Source organism: Mastigoproctus giganteus, chromosome 13, assembly GCF_048544385.1.
Source record: "Mastigoproctus giganteus isolate SK-2022 chromosome 13, ASM4854438v1, whole genome shotgun sequence".
NCBI lineage: Eukaryota > Metazoa > Arthropoda > Arachnida > Uropygi > Thelyphonidae > Mastigoproctus > Mastigoproctus giganteus.
The window spans coordinates 70496797-70517888 of record NC_143587.1 but is presented as its reverse complement, the minus strand read 5'-3'; positions in this window follow the sequence as shown (position 1 = coordinate 70517888).

Genomic DNA, 21092 nt, shown 5'->3' with positions numbered 1-21092 from the left:
ATTCGGCCCTGGAAAGATGGTGCAAGGCTCAAGGGGTAGAATTTTTTTCAGCCTGGACTGTACTTGTTAACAGGAGAGATTGCTTCTACAGGGATGGGATACACTTAAATAGAAAGGGTGCAAGAATATTTGCTGATGCTATCGAGGCAGTGTTAGGTGGGTCGGAAAACTGCTAGCTTGGGGAGAGACAAAGACCAATAGATTGACAGTAGCCACTGGCAGAGGTGAAAGAGATTCTTGCACTGCTTCTATTAGAATGAGCAGAAGCCTGAAAAACAAGATGCATGGTATTTCAGAGATTGCTGGGAGCCATTGCAGTACAAGTAAACACATGGGTTGTGTTAGGGTAGCTAAGAATAGAAACAGGTGCAGGTACACTTGCGTGTACACCAATGCTAGGAGTTTAGTAAATAAATTTGATGAATTTGAGGTATTGCTCAAAACATCAAAGGCAGATATTGTTGGGATATCAGAGACGTGGTGTCACACAGATATAAGGGATGCAGATCTGCAATTTGGGGAGTACAACGTCTACAGAAAGGATAGACAGGATAGGAAGGGGGGAGGGGTTATGCTATTAGTTAAGAAACACATAAAAACCAAGGAAGTGAAGCCAGTCGACATCGCTGGACAGTGCAGTGTCGAGTCAGTTTGGTGTGACCTAAGCATTGGGAGATCAAAATTGAGAGTAGGAGTGTTCTATAGGCCTAATGACTCTGATGAGTATAATAAGGAACTGTACAGGGAAATAGAGTGGGCCAGTAAATCAGAGAGTTATAATGGGAGATTTTAATTTCCCAGATATTGACTGGAATTTGGGGGCTGGTTACTCACACACTAGCAGGACTTTTGTGGATTTATTGGATGACTGTTTTCTACCTCAGCATGTTCGGGAGGCAACTAGAGGGAGTAATACTCTTGATTTGATTATCAGCAGTGATTCTTCATGCATTAAGAATCTGCAGATAAATGAACCACTAGGTGGCAGTGATCACAGTGTGCTGAAGTGGGATTTACTGAAAGAGGTAACTACCATTAGGGGTAAAGGGAAGGGTTATTGCTTCCGTAAAGGCGACTACGATGGACTGAGACAGTATTTAAATTCTATACAGTGGGACCAACTGATGATGTTACCAACAGCAAATTCAAAATGGGAAGCATTCAAAGAACTTATCTTGGAAGCTACTAGGCTTTACATACCAACTAAGAAATATTGTTCAAGGTTTAGGCTAAAATGGATGTCAGATGAACTAATGAGGCATATGGCAGAGAAGAAAAATGCATGGGATACTTACAAATTAACACATGACACAGAAGCCTATGATAGATACAAGTTGATATGCAACCAAGTTACAAAGGAGGTTAGGCAGGCGAAGGCAGATTACGAGAAATCTTTGGCAAGGGATGCAAAGAAAAACAGCAAAGAGTTCTTTACTTATGTAAACTCTAGAAGGAAGGGGATGAATCAGATTGGTCCACTTGATATTGATGGGTCAACTGTTGATGATCCTGCTCAGGTAGCTAACAAACTAAATGAATATTTTGCATCGACATTCACGCATGAGGAGTTATTCGGCAAGGGGAATGCATGCCAGAGGTGTATTCAACTCTAGCAGTAAGCTACAGAATCTTGAAATAACTGGGAGTAAAGTGGAGGAGAAACTGTTGAAGATAAACACAAGAAAGGCACCCGGGGTGGATGGGATCTATCCAGTTATATTAAAGGAGGCAGCAAAGGAAGTAAGCAAACCCTTAGCCATAATTATGAGAGCTTCCTTGGACTCAGGGGAGGTACCCATAGACTGGAAATGTGCAAATGTGACCCCAATTCACAAAGGAGGATCAAAGGCTGACACAAGTAATTATAGACCTGTGAGCTTAACTTCAGTTCCAGGAAAATTAATGGAGGCACTGGTTAAAGAAGCACTGCAGGATCATTTAGACAAGACTTCAGTTATAGCTCAGACACAGCATGGTTTTGTTAAGGGGAAGTCTTGCCTGACCAACTTGATTGGATACTATGATGCAGTCACAAAAGAACTGGATGCAGGGAATAACTTTGATATTATATACTTGGATCTTAGAAAGGCTTTTGATACTGTTGCACATGGAAGACTACTACACAAATTGGAGCAGTGTGACATTGGAGGCAAATTGCTGCTATGGATAAAGGGGTGGTTGAGGGGGAGAAGACAGAGAGTGGTAATCAATGGACACTGCTCATCGTGGACTAATGTTATTAGTGGAGTCCCTCAGGGCTCAGTGTTGGGTCCATTATTGTTTTCTGTATTTATAAATGATATTGATGATGGTATATCAAGCTTAATGTCCAAGTTTGCAGATGATACAAAGGTTGGCAGGGTTGTCAAGGACACTACTGACACTATGCTGCTGCAACAGGATCTGGGAAGGTTGAGCAGATGGGCTGAGAGGTGGCAAATGAAGTTTAACATTGACAAATGTAAAGTACTACACATGGGAAACAGCAACCCCAGAGCAACGTAACAACTCTGTGGTACTACACTGACAGTGGTAGAGAATGAAAGGGACTTGGGGGTGGTTGTGCAGGCAGATATGAAGTTCTCTGAACAGTGCAGACGGGCTGCAAGAGTAGCTCATGGAGTATTGTCAATGATATACAGGAATTTTTCCAGCAGGGATAGGGAGGTGATTATTCCATTGTATAAGGCAATGGTCAGGCCACACCTAGAGTACTGTATACAGGTCTGGAGGCCTCATTTCAAGAAGGATGTAGAGCTGCTGGAACGAGTACAGAGAAGGGCAACAAGATTAGTGAATGGAACAAAGGGGTGCTCTTACGAAGAAAGGTTTAAGTTTTGCAAATTACAGTGTCTGGAGACTAGGCACCAGCGAGGTGATCTGATAGAGGTGTATAAAGCCTTGAATGGTTTAAGCATGCTCAATGCTCATGGGATTCTTCCTCTAGCTCAGAAAAATCACCTGAGAGGGCATAAATTCAAATTTAGGAAAGACAGATGTAGGATAGACGTGCGGAAATTTGCCTTTAGCCAGCGGGTGGTTGGTTGGTGGAACAGACTGCCATCCCTTGTGGTGGAGGTTGATAGCCTAAATAAGTTTAAGGCTCAGCTGGACAGGTATTTTGAACGAACAGAGGGGTGAAGTGGAAGTGGGTTTTTTTTTTGGCTGATGCTGCATAAGCTTGCTTTCTTGCATCAAATGCCTCTACTAATGCTAATGCTAACTTGCCCTTAATACCATACTGCTTAAATTCGTACAGTAGTCTTCAGTGTGCAGCAATATATCAAAAGCTTTCCTGAAATCATGTATATGATATATGAAAATTATTTTTTGCCTCCAGTTCCTTTGTAACCACATCATTGTATCCAATCAAATTTGTCAGAACTTTCCCTTAACATACCCATGCTCTGTCTTTATTATTACTGTGGTCTTGTCTAGATGATCCTGTAATGCTTCTTTAAACAGTGACTCCATTATTTTCCCCAGAACAGAAGTTAAACTAACAGGTCTCTAATTATTCGTCAGTTTTTGAACCCCCTTTGTGAATTGGGGATACATTTGCATATTTCCAATCTGTGGGGACTTCACCCGAGTCCAACGATGCTCTCCTAATTATGGCTAAGGTTTTGCTTACTTCCTTTGCCGTCTCGTTTACTAATACTGGGTAGATTCCATCCACCCCAGGTGCCTTTCCTCTGTTTAGCTTCAGCAATTTCTCCTCCACTTTGCTCTGTTATTATAAAACCAATAAGCTCCGTTAGAATTTAATATGCTTCTTACCTTCACTTCCCTATTGATGATCCTGGTCAGCTATCTGAGCAGAACCAACTTGATTCAACCCCTTCCTTCTAGAAGTCCTTGGTGTTTCTCTTAGCATCCTTTCTTAAAAATTCTTGCATTGTCTTTTCTTGCCTAACCTCCTTTATGACTTGATTACCAGTGGCAGCTCATGACTCGGATGTATGGGTGTGTTGCTTCTTAAAGTTACATTAAATTGCCTTGGTTATAAGGCATGTAGACAAAAATAGTAATAACAATGAGTTTAAAATACTACAAAACAAGAACTGGATGCTTAGCATTAACAGACTTGGGGGTAATCTTTAAATTTTATTTAAAAATAAAATCTATTCTTCACTTTTTATTTGTTGAAAATAGATTTAATAGCTTTTTCATTCAAGTTTGGTGCACTATTCAAAAGAACTGCAAAGTGGCAGTGCTCGCTTCAGTTCTTTTGCCTCGTTTTGTCACCTGTGAAAAATGCGTATTGGCAACCTGCCAACCTAGTTCTGGTAGGCACGTTGCTAATTTAATGACTGGGACCAAAACGTGAGATCTGCGTAGTGCACAGTACGGACTATGGTTAAACTTTAGGCCGACCGGGCTAGCCGAGTGGGTAACGTACCTGCCCGGCAACCCAAAGGTCGCGGGTTCGATTCCCGCCTCGGGCTTGGATCAAAGTACTGCAAAAAACGTTGGGAGGTGCAATATGGCCACAGAAGCCGATGCGCCAACAACTACCAAATCAAAAAAAAAAAAAAAAAAAAAAGGTTAAACTTTAAAGTTGAAAACGATTTCGTGTTTTTATTCATTGAGTTGCATTGTTCTTCACAAAATTTGATATAACTCCATTGATTGTATATTTAGATTTCAAAAGCTGGGGGAGCTGTAGCTCCACAACCAAGCCTCCCCTGTTGATTACAGACCAGCTTATATCTGCCATAAACTTCTGTGTCGCCTAATAATTTATATGCATTCCATGGATTGCCGTGACCCTCATTTGTTTATCTGACATCCATTTAGGCCTAAATCTTGAACAGTATTTCTTAGTCAGTATGAAAAGCCTAGTAGCTTCAACGATTAATTCCTTGAATGTTTCCTATTTAGGATTTGCTGTTGGCAACATCATCAGTTGATCCCCCTGTACAGAATTGAAAAACTGTCTAAGATCACTGTAGTCACCTTTACAAAAGCAAAAACCCTTCCCTTTACCCCTGATGGTAATTGTATCTTTAAGTAAACCCTACACTGTGATCACTGCCATCCAGTGGTTTCTTTATGTGCAAATTCTTAATTCACAAATAATCACTGCTGATAAACAGATCAAGAGTATTACCCTCTAGGGTATGCCACTTGTCTATCTGCCTGATGGTCTGGTAAAGTGCTGCTGTTTTTCTGGAATTAATCCTTCAGGTTAGCTATAGCTGTCTTCTGTTGCTTGATGAAGTTTATTAGGCCTCTTCCTCCCTCTTTCCCAGCTATTGTCAGTCTCTGCACAGCTGACTTTGGGTGATGTTGGCGGCATTTGGTCATCACTCTCCTTGTCTTTCTCATGATATCCATCAGCTGGTGTTAGTCAAATCTATGATCCAGGAGTATGGTAGCATTGGGACTGTATAAAAAAAATATTTTTTTAAATATTTAAAAAAAAAATAAATATTACCGGGTGACCATATTAGGGTCACCCGGTAATTTGTTACATATACCCGTATTTGTACCTGTAAATTGCATGTTCTCTGGTCGATTTGCCTGTTTTGCTGGAAGAAAAAACCTCCGTTTCTGGGAGGAGGGTGGGAAAAAATCTAGCTATCTATGCCTCAGACTGACTCAGCCACAGAGTGAAAAAAGCCCGTTAAAGTTCCTTGCATCATCGACAGGATTCGTACCCCAGCCTTTTCCACCCGGAGTGGGGAGGACAGTGATGATATCCCTGTGCAATCCGAGCAGGCACTAGACTGCATAGGTGTTTGTGGCTTTAACTGCGTTTTTTTCGTTTAGCTTTGCTTTGAGCAGGCTTCTGAGTCTCCAATGGGTTTTTTCAGTGAGGTAGGCCTTGTTCTCCTTGTGCTCTAACTGCAGTTACTGCATATATATGCACGTTAAGATATGATATGAATTAGGTGCTGTGACAAGGTTTTGCCTCGGGCACCATTTCTGTTAAAGCCTGTTTTGTTTGTGAGTCAAAGTGACGTAACGATGATTCCTCCAGTCACCAATAGGGAAAAAGACAGGTCGGGATCGCTATCACACATGGCGATCAATTCAGCAGAGCAGGCCTACCTTTTTTTCCTTCTGAAGACACAAGAACAAGAGAGGAATCCATCATGCTCTGACCTTATTCACATTCAAATCATGAATTATGCTCTCCACTGATCCCTTATCCCTGTCTTAGAAACTATCTGTTTCTAATAAATGTCACCAATAAATATAGAATACAGCAATAGACTGAACACTGGGGAAATGCACTAATAACATTAGTCCACAAAGTCAGTGCCCACTGATAGCTACTCTCTGTCTTCTTCCACTTAACCATCCCTTTATTCATAGCAACAACTTGCCCTTAATGTGACAATGCTCCAGTTTGTACAGTAGTGTTTTATGTGCAAGAGTATCAAAAGCCTTCCTGAAATCCAAGTAGGTGTACAGTTGCAATAAACATTGATAAGATACCATAATGATCTCAAGCTAATATAACAGGATGAACACTGGCTCTTCCTTAAAAACCTAAGCTACACAAAAGCCAGAACTTATATTGCCCTACAGGCAGCTAAAAATAACCTTGTAAGGCTGTCTGTCCCAAAATTTCTCATTTCTTATGTATTGAATTAAATTGTGGTTATCTCACTATATACCTCTGTAATCTGTTTGTGGATGTCAGTACCAAAACCATTAAAAACTTTGCATTTGAATTCTAGCTGCTTCACTTGATCAATAAGGTGGCAAAATAGGCTATTGCAAATTTAGATCAACAGTATATGAATGCTTCCCTGTATTACCTTTAAATTCAAAACTTCAGAGGGCTGATTATATTAGCTGAGATGTACATGGAAAATTAGATCACACAAGTCTGAAAGGAATTAGCATTAGTAGAGATATATGATGCAAGAAAGCAAGCTTATACAACATGAGCCAGAAGAAGAAAAAAGAAAAACACTTCCCATTTCACCCATCCATTCACTTAAAATGCTCTTCCAGTTCTTCCATGAATTCATTTAAGCTATCAATTTCCACAACGGCAGATGGAAGTCTGTTCTAGCAATCAGCTACCTGCTGGCTAAAGGCAAACTCTTGCACATCTGTTCTACAACTATCTTCCCTCAAATTGAGTTTATTCCCCCTCCCCTCAGGTTAGTAATCTGAGTAAGAGGAAGAATCCCACCTTTCTGAGCCTGCTCCAACCATTCAAGGCCTTATTTGCCTCAATTAGATCCCCTTGCAGGTGCCTAGTTCCCCCCCCACACTGCAATTTGCAGAATTTAAGCCTTTCTTGGTAAGGGCATCCCTTTGATCCCCTCACCAATTTTGTTACCCCTCTCTGTATATATACTCGAAAGCCTTCCTGAAGGCTCTAGCGAGTATAGAGGTGTTTTTTTTTTTTTTTTGGCTGATGCTGTATAAGCTTGCCTTCTTGCATCATATGCCTATGCTAATGCTATACAAAGGAACGATCACCTCCTTATCCCTGCTAGCAAAATTCCTGTATATCATTGACAAGACCTCATGAATTGCTCTGGCAGCCAGTCTGCACTGCTCAGTAAACTTAATATCTGACTGCCCAAATACCCATAGGTCTTTTGCATTCTCCACTACCTTGAGTGTAGTACCACACAGTTGATACATTTTTCTTATGTTACTGCTATCCATATGCAGTACTTTGAATTTGTTAATGTTCAACTTCAGTTGCCACTTCTCAGCTCATTTGCCAAACTTTTCTAGATTCTGTTGCAGTAGCATACTGTCATTAACAACCCTGCCAACCTTTGTATCATCTGAAAACTTTGACATTAAGCCAAATTTATACTCTGACAATTTATACTACCTTAATCAATATCATTGAAGAAATATACAAAAAAAAAAAAAAACAATGGGCCCAAAACTGAGTCCTGGGGTTCTCCACTAATAATATTAGTCTATGAATATTAGTCTATGAAGAGCAGTTGTAGCAGTTTGTTAAATTAAAATTAGAAATCTTGCGGATCCATACTGTTTTGGAAAGGTACGGGTTGGTCTTTTTCTGTGCTCTTTAATCATAGTACTCTAGAAGTATTAAGTGTAATTCCATGCCATTATTATATATGCCCTTGTAGCATTGAAGTACACTATAGAACCTTTTAATCCACATACTTGGGACCTGAGAGTTGCTGATTGTGGGGTTTTTCCGATTTTTGGACAGCCAAGCTTAAAATGCACAAGAACACAAGAAGAAAAATGCAGGTAAATAAAAAATAAAGTTATTAACTTATCTTTATTCTATTGTTCTGCCACCAAATTAATGTATCCTGAGTTGTTTACATAAGTTATATGGCATCATCATCAGAGGAAATATGTTCAGAAATATCTTTACTTGTTGAGAAAGATGTAGTTTATGGGATATACACAGCAGAAGTTTGTGACTGGAGCTTAGGAATAAATGAGGTACCTGCAGAGGCATGCTTCAAAGCCAGTTTTTGAAACATTTCTAAATTATTTTAGATATTTTGGTCTTACTTTTATAAGCAATTCCTGAATTTTATAGAGAGATGTTATATAGTGCTCTCCAGTAAAGCTTCTCTGTCCCATTTTCCAAATCAATTTTTCTGTAATGTTCTTGTTTAGACTCCGGCACGACCACCAGGGCAGTGGAGTTTACAATAAATCAATCAATACAAAAGTTAATCGTATTTAGCAGTCATAGGCTTGAACCCCGGTCCATTCAAAGAGCATGTGCTACTGTTGTTATTCCGTTTTTAGGAGCATTAGCAACTAAGGCCATATTGCTCTGGGGATATGCGGTGGTCATTCCTTGACCTTTCTGCATCCTCCATATTTGGTGGTCACGGGCTCGAACCCCAGTCTAATCAAGAAGCGTGTGCTACGCACTGCTGCTCCTGCTCACCTGGCTACAGAGGCACCCCATTTGCTACTGCACTTGTGCTCATGACCACTCAGCTACATCAGGCCTGATGCTTATTATTCTATAATAGGGATTCTTTCTTCAGTAGTAGCACCATTCTCCTTATCATCATCATCACTCTCATTAATATCTTTATTTTCTTTCATTACCATTTCACAGATTTCTCCACTGCCCTTGAACTAACAGACACTGTTTGTTAGTTCAAGGGCACTGGAGCATGATCATCACTATGGAGACACTCTTTCACTGCATCTTCATCCAACAGATGAGCTTTAGGGCATGGCAAATCTCTATCATAATTCATCAAGTCAGCAACAATGATCACTATAGTGCTCTCCAGTAAAGCTTCTCTGTCCCATTTTCCAAATCAATTTTTCTGTAATGTTCTTGTTTAGACTCCGGCACGACCACCAGGGCAGTGGAGTTTACAATAAATCAATCAATACAAAAGTTAATCGTATTTAGCAGTCATAGGCTTGAACCCCGGTCCATTCAAAGAGCATGTGCTACTGTTGTTATTCCGTTTTTAGGAGCATTAGCAACTAAGGCCATATTGCTCTGGGGATATGCGGTGGTCATTCCTTGACCTTTCTGCATCCTCCATATTTGGTGGTCACGGGCTCGAACCCCAGTCTAATCAAGAAGCGTGTGCTACGCACTGCTGCTCCTGCTCACCTGGCTACAGAGGCACCCCATTTGCTACTGCACTTGTGCTCATGACCACTCAGCTACATCAGGCCTGATGCTTATTATTCTATAATAGGGATTCTTTCTTCAGTAGTAGCACCATTCTCCTTATCATCATCATCACTCTCATTAATATCTTTATTTTCTTTCATTACCATTTCACAGATTTCTCCACTGCCCTTGAACTAACAGACACTGTTTGTTAGTTCAAGGGCACTGGAGCATGATCATCACTATGGAGACACTCTTTCACTGCATCTTCATCCAACAGATGAGCTTTAGGGCATGGCAAATCTCTATCATAATTCATCAAGTCAGCAACAATGATCACTATGGAGACACTCTTTCACTGCATCTTCATCCAACAGATGAGCTTTAGGGCATGGCAAATCTCTATCATAATTCATCAAGTCAGCAACAATGATCTTCTCTTTCCTAAATCCAGTAAAATCGGGCTTTTTTTGTCATCGTTATCAAAGAACATTGTTGCTGTCTCAGATAAGGCCAAACATGTTTCAAAGTGTTTTTGTCAACCCTGTCCCAGGCTTTTGCAGCAATCCAAATTGCATCTTTGATATTAAAATCTCTTTGAATGACCTGAATGAATCACACTTGAATGACCTCAGTGTTTCTTGATCCATTTCATTTTAAATTCATGAATTTATCTGGCTTGTACAATTAGATAGCAAATACGTTGTTTTTGATAAGGAACTCAGCATCATGGTGTGCTCAACAATTATTAAGAATTAACATTTACTTGCTGTTACTAGGAGCCTGGCCAACACACAATGTGAATGAGCCTATGGGTCAAAATGATTTTCAAATCAATCAAGGAAGATTTCTTTTGTTATCCATGACATTTGTTTGCCTTGTAAATAATTGGAAGACTTTTAAGTCTTCCCAGATATTTACACCAATTAGTTGACAGAAATTACCAGCTGTAGACTACTAAAGAGATTGAACCAATGACACGGGGAGAAACCTGTGGATAACCTGAGGGGGCATAAATTCAAATTGAGCAAGACAGTTGTAGAACAGATGTGCAGAAATTTTCCTTTTGCTAGCAGGTGTTTATTGCTGGAACAAACTTCCATCTGACCTTGTAAAAGTTGGCAGCTTTATAAATTCAAGGCAGAACTAGACAAACTTTTGGAGGGAATGGATAGGTAAAGTAGAATTTTTTTTCTTGGCTGATGCTGTATAAGTTTGCTTTCTTGCATTATATGCTTCTACTAATGCTAATGTAGCTTCTTTCATCTTCTCAACATTCAAGGTAAAGTACGATAGGTTGTAATACCTTTCTTGTTGTTGGGTTTCTTTAAAAAAAAAAAAAAGATCACGGACATCAATTACTGAATCGCTGGTTTTTGAAGTTGAAGTTTCATCAGAGTGAGGATGAACTTTGACAGACAAGCAGCTCTCTCTTTAGACTTTGTGAACCACTGATGGACTGAGCAACACACAGCATAAGCATCTTTTCTTAAAGCTGTTTTCAACATTTCATGGGTTTCTTCTGCACTTTTCCCTAATTTTAAACAAACTTTGGTACAAATTTGTTTTTGTTCAGTAAAATGACTCATTTTAAAATGCAAGACATAAAAAACACCTTCTATTCAATATACTCTAATTGAGACTGACAGTAGATAAACAGGTAATTCACACATTAATATATGTCTAGATGAGTAAGCAAACACATTGCAACAAGAATTGATGGGTGAAATGGCAAGTTTGGCTAATGCTATATAAGCTTGCTTTCTTGTATAATATGCTCCTGCTAATGCTAAAGTCACAACTCATTATGGCACTGCAATTTCAAGGTACAAAGTCAGTCCCTGAACTTTTTGATCACATGTATGTTATTTTATATTTTGCACTGTTTCATCTCCAACTTGATCATGCTTGTAACTTGTTACAGATTCTTACCCATCTAACATAATGCTGCATAAATAAATAAGATCTTTAACTTCCATGCCTGATCTGATATTCTTTAGTCATCTGTTTTGTGATCTTATCTCAAGCTGAACTTTCAGCTTTTTCTTACTGAACTGAGCTTTTTTTTCATTTGAAATTACTCAGGTCTTTGCTTCAGCCAGATCTGTGCTGCTCTCTATATGAATGAACTTTTTTTAATAACATACTCACTTATACTTACTTTTTCTAAACAGTACATATACTGCATTTGAGTAGGCCATGCCATCAAGCAAAAAGTCAAGAAACACTTGTTCTAGAGTATTCAGTAAATTTTTTTTGGTTCTTCTGGTGTGTTTTGCCTTCTCCCATTGTAATATGGTGTGAATATTTCTTCCAATGTGTCTCATTTTCACAATCAACCTTATAGACCCATATCATTTGATTTTATATATAATAATACCTTCCAAAAGGAAGGATTCAAGTCATCTCTATTCTTCTTTTTGCTTTTTTGGAGTACTGTTTAAATCCCAACACTTGCTTTGATCATGTTACCTAACCCCTTATTTCGCTTTAAGGTTGAATTCCTTATCTAAACCTTGGGTTTTTAATATGTGTGCTAAGTTCTTTGAAGCAGAGTAAATTAACCTGATTACAAAAAAAATCCACAGCTTAATTTATTGTCTATACTGAAATTAGATATTGTTGCAGAAAATAATTAATCAATCATTGATAAATCTTGATTTCTGGAAGTCCAAGGGTAGCAAACCTGCATCATGTCTTTTCTCATCAGAATTTCCTTGTTTAAGATCATGTTTACATAATTAAAGGTTTTATTTACAAAACAAAATTATCTGGTGTTTCTCAGCAAATAATTTCATTTTATGCAATGAAGATAATATAAATTTTCTTATGGTGGATCTATTATTATAGATGGACAGATTATGTGCTATATATAAATTCACCTGAATGAAGCTACACTACATGATATGTCAATTTCATGTGATGTTATTTATGACACATAAATAAATTGTTCCAACTGTTTTTGGTAAACTGACATGATTTTTTTGGTTGATAGATTTTAAACAATGATCTTAAAACTATCAAAAGAGCACACTCTAATACCATAAGTTGCCTAGCTGGAATAAATGTTTTCTCTGTTTGTTTGTACTGAGACTATTATTAATATTTCACTGCAGTTTAAAATTTGCTGGCCAAAATACACACAAGTGGGCAAAACAGTTCAAGTGCTTTTACATACACAGGTTGCATTAAGACTATTAAAAGTATTAAATATCAAGTACTGTTGCATGTTTATCATAAAAAAAAGAAGGAAATATGCTCTAATGATGATGGTATCAAATTAAGCTCTGTTAGCATTTTTCTGCCATTTTAATGTTAAGTTCATATGTTACCTTTGTAATTTATATAATGCTGTCTTTGGTAGTGATAACACTTGTAATACAGTTTATGTATTTTTATGCATATATACAGAGATTGATTAAGAACAGAATCAATGAATTTTTTCATTTATAATGAAAACAAGTAATAAAAAATAAAAACAAACATATGTACAGCTAAAGTACATCTAAATAAAACAGTTGCATTATTCAGATAGTTTTTTTTTTTTTTTTTCTTCTGCATGGTGCATCTCCCTATATATTACAAACTGTTTACAATTAAGTTCCAGTTTCATTTTAGTTGAAGAAAATACATCAACTTTACATAAGATCTTATATGATTTCAGTATTCATAAATATAATAAAATACATATGTATAATGTTCAGATGTTTTAAATGTATGAGGATTAGATAAAAAAAAAACAGAAGTAACATACTTTTTGGTTCCCATGAATAATGCACCAGGAATTTTGGTTCCCATGAATAATGTTCCCACGAATAAATGGGTTTCATACATTTCAAAAGCATTTTAGAATGAGCAAAATATTCGCTTCTTAATAATGAAGTGTCTCCATATATCTTCTTATCAAATTCATATTTTTGAAATATTTTCATTATTATCATATAAATGTGATATATAAAAAAATTGTATAAAGTGCCAGTGCAAGAGAGGTGTATTGTTTAAAGGATTACTTCCAAACTATTTGAAAAATTATTTTGGTAGAGATTAGCAAAGTAAGCTTACATGAAGTACATAATTTCTTCTTTTTTTTCCCCTCTTATGTATTTGTTACTATGAGTTACAAATTTTGGAGTAAAAAAAAAAAAAAGTAAAATATATTGAACATCAAGAAGATAATGATAAATACAACACCTAAACAGAGAAAAGTCATGTTTGAGTAAGTTAATGAGGATAAATTACAATATAATTCCATTTATTAGACTAAACAAAATCCTTAAATTATTATTAAATTATTGCACAATATAAGAGAATAACACAAAATATAGTCACCAAGGCCAGCTTCTAGCAGGATCAAATTGTGATAGGAGTGTAAGTTTAAGTTTCAGAAACGAGTGGTTGGACTTAGAGGTGAAACTACAAATTCTGTTCCTGCCCTTCCTCACCCCTAAGGTGGCAGACCGGGCATTTTTTGTTAGTTTTGCCACTGGTTGTACTATTCATTTCAACCAAAGAAGAGACTCTCATCTTCTTTAAAATAATTTGGGAAAAATGTTTTGGCATTCCACATTCCTTGGAGTAAGTAAGGAGAGATCTCCCCTTATCTCTTAAGGCAGGTTCCCAAACTACTGAGATCTATGGACCTTTTCAAAAATCAAAGAGTTCACGGACCCCTTTAAATATAAAAAAAAAAAAGTTTTTGGACCTCTATATATAACATATGTATATGTTATATGCATGTGTGTGTGTATATATATATATATGGCCGACCACCGTTTTGCAGATCCCCTGGAACGGTCTACGGACCCCCAGGGGTTCGAAGACCCCAGTTTGGGAAACACTGTCTTAAGGGAGATAAGGTCAGATTTGTCCTTACTACCTATTCTTACAACTTGAAGGCAATTTATATTATTAGTATTGGCAATATGATGCAAAGAAGCAAAGTTTATACAGCACCAGCCATTTAAAAAAAAAAAAAAAACCAACTATACTTATATATAAAGCAAGCAGCATTTCTCAAGAATTGCCAATAGGTACAGGTAACAAATTACTAGAAATTAATTCTAAAATAATTACTAGATCCTCATGAAAATGTAAAGTAAGGTAAGCTACATGCAAATTGAAGATACAAATTTATGTAAAATACTAGAACTGTTTTTATCTGTTTACTATTCTAAAGATGTTTCTTATAGAGAGAGAGAGAGATCTGACTGCCATAATAAATTGCAACTCCATGGGCTTTAATGAAACCAATAATCCTCTGGAGAGCACTTTCTACAAGTCTTTACTATGTGGTAACTGGAACCTTGCTCCACTCCTGCAGTTACTTCTTTGCTTGAACTAGAACATTTTGTTCTGGCTCCCAACTGTTGTTCTTATTAAAGGTGTTTAACTGGAATCAGAGCTGGGCTCTAGTCTGGAAATGGCAGAACCACTGTTATTCTTCTCAAATTAACACTGTACTGACTATTCTTTATTATGTAGAGTTGTCTATTGATACAATTATGGTCTCTTTACAAAGAATTGGCACAATGCAGGCAAGGCAACACTGTTAAGTATGTCAGAGTGTCAGCTTGCTTCATGGGTTCATTGATGATAGTGTACCAAGTCTAAACTAACTGTGCAGAATGAAAACTACCAAAACACTCCGGGAGCCCTTCTAACAGGCCTAATAATTAGAAACACTAACATCTTGAAACATCACTAAACTGTTTAAGTAGTTTCTATTGAAGTGCTTAGTTAAACTTTAACATTTTCAAGAAAGCAGTCTAATTTTTAAACATGATATATTAGTGTTACTCAGTGCAACATATCCATTAAGATTTGGTTTGGTGTTTAACAGCACGTATTGCACCAGTTCTGATGATACAAGTGAACTCTCTAGTAAAGCTCTCCAGAGAATGATTTTACAATTTTACAGATCTATCTTAAACAGATTTTGAGGCAAGGTCTCAAAACTAGTAGCAATTAGATGGAATGGTAGGATTAATTGTCTAAAAAAGGAAAAAAAAAAAAAAAAAAAATTACAGTTTCTTCATCACTGAAAAGTTGCTGCAATATATATAAATTCCCCTTGGTGCAATGACGTGAAGCACAGCTAGAGCTCATTATTAAAGGAGGGACATTTCCTCCTTTAATAATAATAATAATAACAGAGTATGAAAGAATATTGTATTGGACTGCCTGTTTACAATTCGTGTTTGGGAAAGGAAAAATCTGAATTAATAAAAAGTTACGATTCTGCTGCTTGATATATTCATAAGATGAATAACTACGTAACACCAATCTTTCAATTAAGATTACATTCTAATTTACACTCTTTTATTAAATGGTTCATGAATATTATAAAAATAAGTGGTGATAAGGTGCAGCCTTTTATCATTCTCACTCCCAGTTTAACCTCAAATCATTTTACAATGTTTTCTTCAATCCTTACTGTAGGTGTGCTATTTTTATACAAACTTTTTATTTTTCTTAAAAGATTACCTTGATACCATATTTTTCTAAAATTTTAAAGAAAATATTACCAGGTACTTTATTGTTTGCTTTTAAAAGATCAACAAATCCTAGATACAAATTCCTGTTATGTTTCCATGAGTTTTCTATAATTTGTCTTAGTGCAAATATTTGATTCTGGAATCCCATGTTTGGTCTACAACCTGCCTATTCTTTCTCAGGGTTACACTCAACAATACGTCTAACCCTTTCACTTGAGATACTTGGAGAAGCATTAAACACTTACATAATGAATGTTACTGTAGAGGTCAGACCCTACACAAGAAAGTCACTTCAGACCAATTGTACATGCCATCTGTCTTCTCAAGCTTGAGTAAAACTCTGCTTCCCTATTAACTGAGCCATATCATTACATACCATTCCACCTATAAAATTGATTGAATCTTGCCCTCTGTTTCATCATCACAAAAATAATGATGACCAAATGCCCCATCTCAACCCTTAGAGCTAAAGATGAACTTTCAGGGATATACACTGATCAGGCAGCTAAATTCAATTGTATAAATGTACTGCTCTACTTAGCTCCTGCAAACCTGCTACCAGACTAATTGAGATAATCTCTTTGAGAATGTTGCAAACTAAGAGCTCTTTATTGCTCTTATTTTCATGGGGTAAATAACAGAGATCCCATTGTTGGCTAAATGAATGATAATGAACTTCACATAACAATTTATCTACAATATCTGCAATAATGGACAAGAACTAGTTAATGCCAATAATAAAAATTTCATTGAAACAGCTTCCAATTTCACTCATCTCAAGCTAAACTAGATCAATTTACTAGCATGACCTTTTGTTAAAGCCTTCCCCTGCTATAATCCAGATGACACTTACAGGTTCTCTGTGCAAACTTAGTTGGCATGATACATTGCTATCTGCTACTCATTTGGAGAAGTCTAAGTTCGATTCCCATCAATGGTGGAGGAATCGCTTAAGCCCTCTTCAAATGAGGATATAGGTATCTGATCGCATAGCTGAAACAGATATGAGCAACAAGCTCCAATGCTGTTAAAATAATATTTTTAAATTTCAATTTTTGCCACTCATAGAAGGAAGGCCCATATATCAATCACAGAAACAAACTCTTGAGGTAATATTTAACTGAAGTTACTATACTATCTTGAATACCTTCTTTTTAAAGCCTGTTCATCAAGTGGCCCTCTTTTATTTTTGCTTATGAATTTAACTCATGTACTTTTATTAGTATTTTTACATTAGTTTAATTTATTTTTTAAATTTTTATTTCTTGATTTATTAATTAAAAAAAATTATTTAAATCTTTCCATTTTTTTAATCTTGATGGTAAATCTCCAAGGATCTATTACATAAGTATATACCAAATTCACTGTCTTATTTTTTTGGATAAATAACAGCAGAAACTTCCTGCCCTCTCCTAACAATCTCCATGACTGGTAAACTCATCCTCAGTAAGCTTAAAGATCTATCGAAAAAGTAGGGTTAGTTTTATGGAAACTGACTATTCTTTTCCAAACTTATAATAGAAAAATAATTACAATTCAGAATACAAGACTCTTTTCACTGGAGACTTGTAACAAATATGAGGAGCCAATAACTATTGTCACAATTTTACTAATTATAACAATATTTATTAACTCCTTCTATAGAACATATAAGGTGTATAAAAATAACCAATATCATATTGGTAATTTTAAAATTTTTATTTTCTGAAAATACGATCTTGCACCTTCAAGATGGTGAGACTGTTAGTAACCCTGGGTCCTGAAATACAGCACTTAGCACACTGTAGGTGACCAACCAGGTCTGAACCAATGTAAGCAGGGTCAAAGTGTGGCACCCACACCACACCATACAGAGGAATGCCATCCCTCTGTGTTACCAGGCAGTAGGTGACTCCCATCAACTAGTGCAATACAACCACTTTGCTTACTGGAGGCATGAAGTGGTGGAATCTATGTCCAGTCTCCAGAGCAAAATTCTGGCAATCCCCCCCCCATCTCTTCTATTATTTAGTATGATTGAGGTCTTTTGAGGTTAGGATAAATATTGTGGTGAGATCTAATCTTCCTTACATTTTGCCAGACTGAACCTATTGGTAACTCTTTAGGAGGCTTCTGGATCAGCTAGTGTAATCTCGTTGACTCTATTCTGCCAGACAGAGACTGGAGGAAGTAAGAGTAGTGTGTATGCGGGGGAATTGTTGAGGTTACTTTATGTGAAGGAGCTGGGTATATTCTTGCTACATGTATGCCAAATTCAAAAATTTCATTACTTCATACAGCATATCCTCCCCACCTTCTCTTAAATAACATCATGATATTAACTTCATCATCTTAATATAAACATCAAGAATTGTCAAACTAATAGAACAAACATCTGCGAAAAAATCTAAAACACAAACACTTCCTTGTTTATTTCATAAATATACATGATCGGTTCTAATCTTAATGATGTCCATTTCCACTTACAGTCTGCCAAGTCCCATGTACTTTTTCTCAAAGAATCCCAGTTATAGGCTGATTCAACCACAGTTCATTGCAGTTGTTCGAATAAATTTCTGTATAATTCCTTTCACTCCCAAAATGGTACTTAGGCATATGTCCATCGGATATTCCCTGTTAGAGATTTTGTAACTTGGAATCGCCTCTTTTCAATCTTCTCTGGCTTAAAATCTCTCTACCCATTCTGTCAAATTCATCTGTTGACTCTATCCTTCTCCCAAATCCACAAATCACTTGGAATTCTTTGACTTACTCTCTTTGAAACTTTACAAAGTCAAGTTTCAAAGAGAGGAAGTCAAAGAGATGCCTAGCAGGTCAGCTTTATCTTTCAGCCAAAGATAAAGCTGACCTGCTAGGCATCCTACTTTTCTTCTAACTTGTATATTGATCATCTTGGTAAACCACCTCCTACCACTCCCAGTACACTTCATTTAATGCCTCCTGTAGTCTTTCATCAAAGGATGCTAGAAGAATTTTGAACAATCTCGATGCTAAGAAAGTTCCAGGTTCTGATGGTATTTCTCCATTCGTCCTCAAAACCTCTGCTCCTGAACTTACTCCTGTTCTGAACTTACTCCCCTTTTTTCACTTTCTTATTCAACTGGTGTTTTTTCTTCTGCTTGGAAATTTACTCATATCCAGCCAGTTCCTAAACAGAGTGACAAATTTTTCCCATCCAATTATCATTCTATTCATTCTGCACTTCTACTCTTTCTAATGTAATAGAGAAATCAATTAACTGCCAACTCAAACTATCTAGAAACCTTCCATCTGATCAACAATCACCATTATGAATTCCATCAGTGTAGATTCAGTGGTGACATTCTGGCTTATATTACCCATCTATGGAGCAATTCAATGGAAAAGTTTGGTGAAACTCAAGCAGTTGTTCTTGACATTTCAAAGGCTGTTTTTGACTGTGTTTAGTATAAAGGTCTTCTAAATAAGCTTCCATCTTATGATTTGCCAACTTTTTTTTGTAATTGGGTATCCAGTTTTCTTTCTGACTGCTTACTATGGGTAATGGCAGATGGCTCTCTGACTTCTAACTTACTGTTCTTTTCCCCTTGTATATCGATGACCTTCTTCCCTTGATAAGAAATTCTATCTATAGTTTTTCTGATGATAGCACATTACATTACACCTTCCAGTTTGAGAAACCTTGCCCTACACAAACAACTTCAACTTCTTGAATATCCACTACCAATTCCTTAAATGCCAATCTTCAGATAATTCTGAAGTGGGACAAAGATAACTAAGTTGATTTCAATCCTAAAACTCAGTCCTGTCTTATATCTTGCAAAAAGGATTCTTCTGCTCCTATGCTTATCTTCGATGACACTCTGATTTCTAGGCAAGATCATATATCTCTATTGGGATTACCCTAACTTCTAATCTCTCTTGACATGAGCACATTACAAATATTTCTTCCTCTGCAACTAAAAAACTGGGTTTTCTCTTTTGCTCTTGGCATTACTTTTCTTCCTAACACCTGTTCATTCTGTACAAAAGCATCAGTGAGAAGGCCTATGTTTCAAGTCAATTTATTAGTTCAGCTTAGACACGCAAACAGAAGGGGCAGTGCCCCCAAAACCTCTTTCTGGCTTTAAAATTCTATTCAAAAGATATGGAATTTTAGGCTATGGCATTTAGGCTAATTAGTGACTCATGGCTAACAGTCTCTCCCCACTCTCTGTCTTATAGATGTTCTTTTTCTGCTGCATGCCTTTTCTATCCATACTTCCAAGGGTAATGTTCTTCTGAATTGGCTTCTATAATTCCTGCTCTCTCTCTCTCTCTTGCAAAGCAGTCAACATCCTTTTACTGTCCAACTTCAAATTCACAGAACCAACTTTTCTTCTTCCTTTTCATCATTTATTCATTCAATTCCTGTTTTCAGGAACAACCTTCTTTCATATGTATTTCCTGAAAATTATGATCTATAGAAATTTTAATCTAATGTCAACAAGTATCTTCTTTCAACCTTCAGCCCATACATAGTACTAAGTAGTATAGGTTCTAATACCTCTCGTGTTTGGGTGTTTCACACAAAAAAAAAAAAAAAAAAAAAGGATGGGAATAATAAGGTCATTAACAATAGTTTTTTTTTTTTTTTTTTTTTGCTCTTGTCTAGTTTTTTCTGTAGTGTTATTATTTGAAAATTTCTAGAAAATATTATAGAATATTTTCAAAAGATTGAAATAATTTTTTTTGGTAAAGCATTACTTTTTTATTAACAAGCATGTTAGGAATTATTAAAGCCAATGATATAGTAGAAATAATTTTAGTGTTATTTTTAACATTAAAAAATAGTTATTAATATTAAAAACTTTCTTCTTTAATCAAACTATGGATAAAACACAATGGGATCTACATGAATAAACAACTGTTCAATGTACTGTAAAATACCAGTAAAAACTGATAACTAAAAGTGTTAAAATCAGGGATAGTAAACAATAGTTTTCAGAGGCCTCTATGCTTCTCCCATCAGCTGTAATGGCTAATGCCCTATAGATGCCTTTATAACAAGT